Here is a 6,932-nt window from a genome sequence, read left to right as displayed (position 1 = left end):
GATGCGTTGGTATGTTCCTGTGTGTGCACAGATGATAATACCAATAATAAGGTCTAACATTTATTTAGCGCTTACAATGTGCCCATCACCATGCTGAACCCCGTTCACAACAAGCCTATGAAATGGGGACATTATCCCCATTTTACAGATGAGAAAACTGAGCTAAAGAAAGATAAAGTAACTTGGCTGATGACATAGTAAGTTGCAAAGCAGGGATCTAAGTTCTGGAGAGGGTCTGACTTGGAGTGGCCACTTTCAGTAGGGCCCTGGAGCCCAGGCAGGGGTGTCTGCACACCAGGCAGCAAATTCAAGGATGGGGATTTGAGACTCAGTAGGAAGATAGGCAAGCAGGGAGTAGGGGATGGTGACTCTCCCCACATTCCTGGGGGCAGGGACCTAAAAAGGAGCACAACCGGAGGCGGGGTAGGAAGAACTCCGGTGAAGGGAACACGGCAGGGCCAGGAATAGACGCAGAGGTGTGTCTGTGTGTGGATGAGCCCACAAGGCCTGGAGCCCACAGTGGATTCCTCTTCTGGGCCAGGCTCGGGGGCTCATGCTTGGCTGGTACAAGTGCCTCTTCCTGCCAGAGCCTGACTTTGTCACGTGTGGCTCAGACCATCACTAACCATCGGTAAGAGGCATGTGGGAGCCAAAACCCTCGACGGCCTCTTCCCAGCCCCCGCACGCACACCAAACAAATTAGATCAGCAGCTTCTATGCTCAGTGTTTGCCTAGAACTCTATCAGAAAGAGCCAGTAGCACCTTGCCCACCGCAACCCAGGAAGTACAAGGGAGGCTCAGGCAAGCCACGAAAAGCTGGCCGCAACCCAGAAGGCATCCACGTGGCGTCAAAGAGCCAACTGCTTGGAGCGCCACCAGGTCTCACATTCAAGGCCGTCGATGAAAGGGCTGCTATCTCTTGCTGACAGGCCCAGCTATGTGCATCTGGGCCAGGCCCAGGCAGGAAGCTGGCCAGTGTAGACAAGGGCCTGGATACACGTGCTCTCTCTTTTCTGTGCTCCAGCATCTACAGAGGTCTGCCTGAACTTTCTACATGTCGTTGAAAACCTCTTCATGGGCACGCTTTCCAGCTATGAGGCTGCCCTTGAACCCTTCAGCCCTGAGGAAGACATGAAAGATGCAGGGGCCCAGTTGAAGATGCTGGTGGACACCTCCCCCAGAAGGCCAAGGACAGCATGATAAAGCTCACGGTACACGGCTCCCTCCTCTCCCACTGCCCAGTGGAGGATTTCCCACATCCCTCAGGTGCAGTGTCAACTCCCTTTGGGAACCCTTTTCTAATCCAGAGAGGAGAGTCATAGTGCAAATGTCCCCAGGGAGCAGACACAGCCATCTTACTTTTTTCTTTTTTTTTTTTTTGCTGTGTTGTGTCTTCGTTTCTGTGCGAGGGCTTTCTCTAGTTGTGGCAAGCGGGGGCCACTCTTCATCGCAGTGCGCGGGCCTCTCACTATCGCAGCCTCTCTTGTTGTGGAGCACAGGCTCCAGACGTGCAGGCTCAGTAGTTGTGGCTCACAGGCCTAGTTGCTCTGCGGCATGTGGGATCTTCCCAGACCAGGGCTCGAACCCGTGTCCCCTGCATTAGCAGGCAGATTCTCAACCACTGCGCCACCAGGGAAGCCCCATCTTACCTTTTCTAAAGAAGCTTCTGAGGGACTTCCCTGGCGGCCCAGTGGTTAAGACTCGGCGTTTTCACTGCAGGGGGTGTGGGTTCAATCCCTGGTCAGGGAATTAAGATCCTGCATGCCGTGTGGCCAAAAAGTTTAAAAAATTAATAAATAAAATAAGAAAATAAAAATAAAAAAGCTTCTGAGAAATAGTCTAAGCTTAGCTCCTCCCAGAAACACCGAACCTCTTAGGCGACATTAAAGTTTCTGGGTCTGACTTTGACGTTCATTCACTATTGTATTGGGTTTTTTGTTTGTTTGCTTTAGGACAAAATAATCAAAAGCCCACACTGTGCTTAGGATTTAGAAGCTGAAGATCTCCACCTGCCGAGGCCCCTGCCACTCCCCGGATGTTTCCTTCACTCCATCCCCACCAGCACTGCCTGGCTCCCTGCAATAAAGTACAAGCATTACATCTCTGTGTCCCCATCTCTTTTTTATTCACCTGCTAGAGTGAGAAGGTGTGCCGCTCCTGGGGTAGGATTAGAGCAAAAAAAAAGCAGTGGCCATGGAAACACATCCCCAAGGGGCCCAGGCCCTCTCACTTCCGGTCCACAGGTGGCCAGACCAGCTTCTAGCACATACTCCCTTCCATGGGCAGAGAGCTGGCCTGGAAAGGTTCCCAGGGCCTTGCTCAAACTTGACCTACGGGGGAAGGCAGGGAGAGGTTAGACAGGGTGGCAGCTGACCTGAGGCTGACCTCTCTAACACCCATTTAATAATGGAAGTAAGTGTTCTGTTTCTTCCAGACCCTTTGGGATCCCACTCTTGGGTGGAAAAAGAAATATTTCAGGTGATTATGCTACCCAGACATGCCTGCAGACAAAGATGGAGCTTTCCAGAGAGTTCTGTCTCGCAAAGATAAATGGTGGGGCTTCCCTGGTGGCGCAGTGGTTGAGAGTCCACCTGCTGATGCAGGGACACGGGTTCGTGCCCCGGTCCGGGAAGATCCCACATGCCGCGGAGCAGCTGGGCCTGTGAGCCATGGCCTCTGAGCCTGCGCGTCTGGAGCCTGTGCTCCACAACGGGAGAGGCCACAACAGTGAGAGGCCTGCATACCTCAGGAAAAAAAAAAAAAAAGATAAATGGTGGACTTTTCAAGCATTTTGACAGAGCAGTAGGGTGCTATGAGGGGCTGAGTGGCCCTGTGACAGTCCTGCAAATCACACCCAGCACACGACTGACGCCCTCCACCTACAGAAGGATCAGATTCCTAAGAAACTTAGGAAACAAAGGCTGGAGGGAGGAACAGACTCGATTCCTTGATTAGGAATCCAGTGTCCTTGGGGCTAATTTCAAGGAGCAATAGCCTCTGAGGGGCATCCCCAGAGAAGGCAGGCTGTTTCGCTCACTTCATATTTGCTACACGAAATTATTTGTCAAACTATTTTTTAAAGCAAAAACCCTCTACTCATGCATTTTCTAGATCCTTTATCAGTCATCATTGTTAGGACATCCTATTTCCAGGCTGAAATTGCAGAGGCCTACGTGTCAAACTGTCCATTCACGTCAGTCTCTGCCCAGAAGAGGAGTCTGGGGGGTGGGTGGGTCGGGACCAGGCTGGTCAGCACCTGATTACTGCCATCCACTGGCGATGGTGCTCTTGTTCGACCCTGAAGCCCCTCTCTGACCTGCCCCTGTCTCCCACCGTTCCCTGAGTCCCCTCCCAGCCAACTTTCACGCCACCCCCTTTTTGTCTTGTGGCGAAGGAGTTTTCAGGCGTGAAATCAATCCCTGGGTGTTTACCAGCACTTTCCATGTGTTCATAGTGGTGCTGGGCGTTCTGAGGAACCCGGGAGCAGATTTCATAACCCAACAAATATGCATGAAGCCCTTGCTCAGCGCCAGAACCACACTGAGGCCCAAGTAGAGCAGAGTGAAGAAAACAGTGGCCTCTCCTCTCAAGGAGCTGGCAATCTAGCAGGGAAGATGGTCAGCGCCCTGCAAATCAACAAGGAAACAAATAGACAGAGAGAACTCTGATAAAAGCCTAAAAGAAATACAGGGAGTGATGTGACCAAGAGCAGCATGGACAGGCCAGCCCGGGAGTCCCACTGCTCAGGGTCTGAGCAGGGATGGGCGGAATTCAACGAGGTGGGGGGAGGCGGACAGAGCATTGCAGGCAGAAGGTGAAGCAAGAGGGAAGAGGGGTGGCTGCCTGGGCTTCTTCCCGAGCCCCTGCTCTTCTTTTTTTGTTGTTGTTGTTTTTTTGCGGTACGCGGGCCTCTCACTGTTGCAGCCTCTCCCGTTGCGGAGCACAGGCTCCGGACGCGCAGGCTCAGCGGCCATGGCTCACGGGCCCAGCCGCTCCGCAGCATGTGGGATCCTCCCGGACCGGGGCATGAACCCGTGTCCCCTGCATCGGCAGGCGGACTCTCAACCACTGCACCACCAGGGAAGCCCAACCCCTGCCCTTCTTGAGGCCCCACTGAGCCCTGCCCTTGGGCCCTGGGAGAAAATTCAGAACCTTCTAAAGGGAGTTCCCTTGTGGCCTAGTGGTTAGGATTCTGGGCTTTCACTGACAGGGCCCAGGTTCAATCCCTGCTGGGGAACTGAGATCCTGCAAGCTGTGTGGTGCAGCAAAAATAAAACTAAAAAAGGAAAGAAAGGACTTTACCTCCAGGTTTCTATCACCTGCCACCAAAACAGCCCACACCTCTTCCCCTTATATCCTACCATCTACCCAACATCTCAAACTCCTCTTGTCCAGCAGAAGTCTGATTGCCCCCCACCCCACCCCATCTCTTTCCAATCTCTGTAAATTCTATCCCTAGCCGCCCAGTTGCTCTGGCCTGAAGTCCAAGGGGCATCCCCGGCCCTTCCCTCTCCAGCACTGTCACGTCCAGCCAAGCAGGTTACCTCCAAAGCACCTCTGGGAACTGTCTCCATGTCCACAGAGCCACCCTGGCCCACACTACCCATTCCTCTGACGCACAACCCAGGGGAGGGAAGCCTCCTAACTGGCTCCCAGCTCACACTCTAGCGCCCCTGCAGTCCACACTCCACACTGAGGCCAAAGTAGTTTTTATCAAATGAAAACCCCCTTCCTGGGCCACTTCCCCCACCCCAACCAAGTAAAGCCCTTTCCAGCACTCTTCTCATAACCTCCAAATGCAGAACAGGCTCATCACTGGCTCTCATCTCCCACCCTCCTTCCCACTGCTCACTCCATCTCTGCAGTCCACCCCTCTGGCCTTTAGTTTTTTTAAGAACCAAGCCACCAAGCCCCTTCCTACTTCAGGGCCTTTACACAGGCCACGGAGCATAAGCTGCTCAAAAACTATTGATGGGGCTTCCCTGGTGCCGCAGTGGTTGAGAGTCCACCTGCCGATGCAGGGGACACGGGTGCGTGCCCGGGTCCGGGAAGATCCCACGTGCCGCGGAGCGGCTGGGCCCGTGAGCCATGGCCACTGAGCCTGCGCGTCCGGAGCCTGTGCTCCGCAACGGGAGAGGCCACAACAGTGAGAGGCCCGCGTACCACAAACAAACAAACAAACAAACAAACAAACAAAAACTATTGATGATTGCTGTAAAAATTTCCCCTAGGGACGTCCCTGGAGATCCAGTGGTTAAGACTCTGCGCTTCCAATGAAGAGGGTGTGGGTCCCATCCCTTAGTTCCATCCCCTTAGGGGGAACTAAGATCCCACATGCCTCCTGGTGCGGGGGAGCGAGGGATTCGCCCTAGAGCGAAATGGGCAAAGGCTAGAACTCGTCCTAAAGATGGGTCCCATGTGGATATAAATATCCCCCAAACATCCCCTGTCTCTGTGGCAAAGGTCCCTGTCTAGGCCACACCATCCCCAGCAATTGAATGAAAGTGGAGGACGCGCACAGGGGAAGCGGGAATGGAGAGGGCATAAGCAGAGAGCACGCAAGGGGAGGTCTGAAGAGAGAGAGAAACCTCTTCCGTCCGGATTTTTCCAAGAAGCAACGTGGTCCCACGGGGACGCGCCTCCCCCGCCCTCAGCGGCCGGTGCCGCCGAGACCACTGGGGGGCAGTGTCGACCAAGGTGTCCAGGAGCGGACGCGCTGGTCCGGCCCTGGAGCTTCTGAGCCCTGCGGCTCCACCCAGCCCGGCTCACTCCGCGGGACAGATGATGAAACACAGTTCCTCTCTAGGGATCTTTTATCATCTTTGATTGCTTTAATTTGATTTTTCAGGGGGGTTTTTCATCAGAATTCTGAGGAAAAGCAAGGGCAGTCACACAAAGTTGCTGCCCGCTGAACCCTGCCAGTGATGTGTCAGCACTTTTGGAATTAGTAATAATTCCATTCCCAAACAATTCCAAGGGCGAGTCCAACGGAATCTGCAACGATGGCCCCAGAGGTACAGAGGACCACGGGGCGCTGGTGGAGCTGACCTTTGACCTCCATCCACCCCATTTTTAAAGTCTGAAGTAACCTAACAATTTCTTTTATTGATCGCTTACTCGCTGGCAGGCATTTTTGCAATTTCTTATTTATTCCTCACACAACCCGGATTCCAGAGCCCAGGCCCCAACCCCTGCCCTACAGAGAGTAGGATCCCAGACGCAGGAATTTCCTGAGCTAATAACTGAAGTGATACCCATGAGAAATGTCCACCCACCCTGCCCCAAACACACACGTGTGTGCATGCTTGTGCAGACACACACACACAAACCGTTTGTAAAGCCATTGCACCCCTCCCTCATTGTGTGCCACAAAAGAGGGCCTGTGACTGTAAAAATTCCAGAGCAGGTCAGGGGGATTGGCAATTCCAGAAGGTTCTTGGTAGAGGGTGGGGCGCCTCCTGCCTCCCCCTCCTCCCCCACTTCCTCACTGCGGAGTCCCCGGGGCTCCTCTGAGCCATCCACCTAGATGAGTGTTGTTCAAACAGATAAAGATCCAGGGTCATAAAAGGTTGAGAATTTTAATTACCTAGTCACAACTGGGGAAATATTTACCTAGGGCAAATACAACAGGTATCTGCGGATAAAAGGGAGTCTCCACCTCAAGGGAGCTGCAGAGGTAGGGGATCCAAAGAATGTGAGCTGTCAGCACACAGAAATGTACATTTAGTTTTAAAAGAGCAGAAGGCAAGATGAACTGATCACAGCCAGGGAAAGAGCACGTATCTGTGTGACGCATGTTGCCAGAAAGCAAAAGGAGATTAGAGAAATGAAGGTATGTCACTGGGTTCTTTTTTGTCTTTTTTTTTTTTTTCCCTGGCCTACGTTATATAGCACGAGTCTGCAAACTACGCCTGGCAGGCCACACTAAAGCC

Source organism: Hyperoodon ampullatus (assembly GCF_949752795.1).
Source record: "Hyperoodon ampullatus genome assembly, chromosome: 7".
NCBI lineage: Eukaryota > Metazoa > Chordata > Mammalia > Artiodactyla > Ziphiidae > Hyperoodon > Hyperoodon ampullatus.
The sequence above is the reverse complement of the archived record's forward strand: the minus strand, read 5'-3'. Positions refer to the sequence as shown.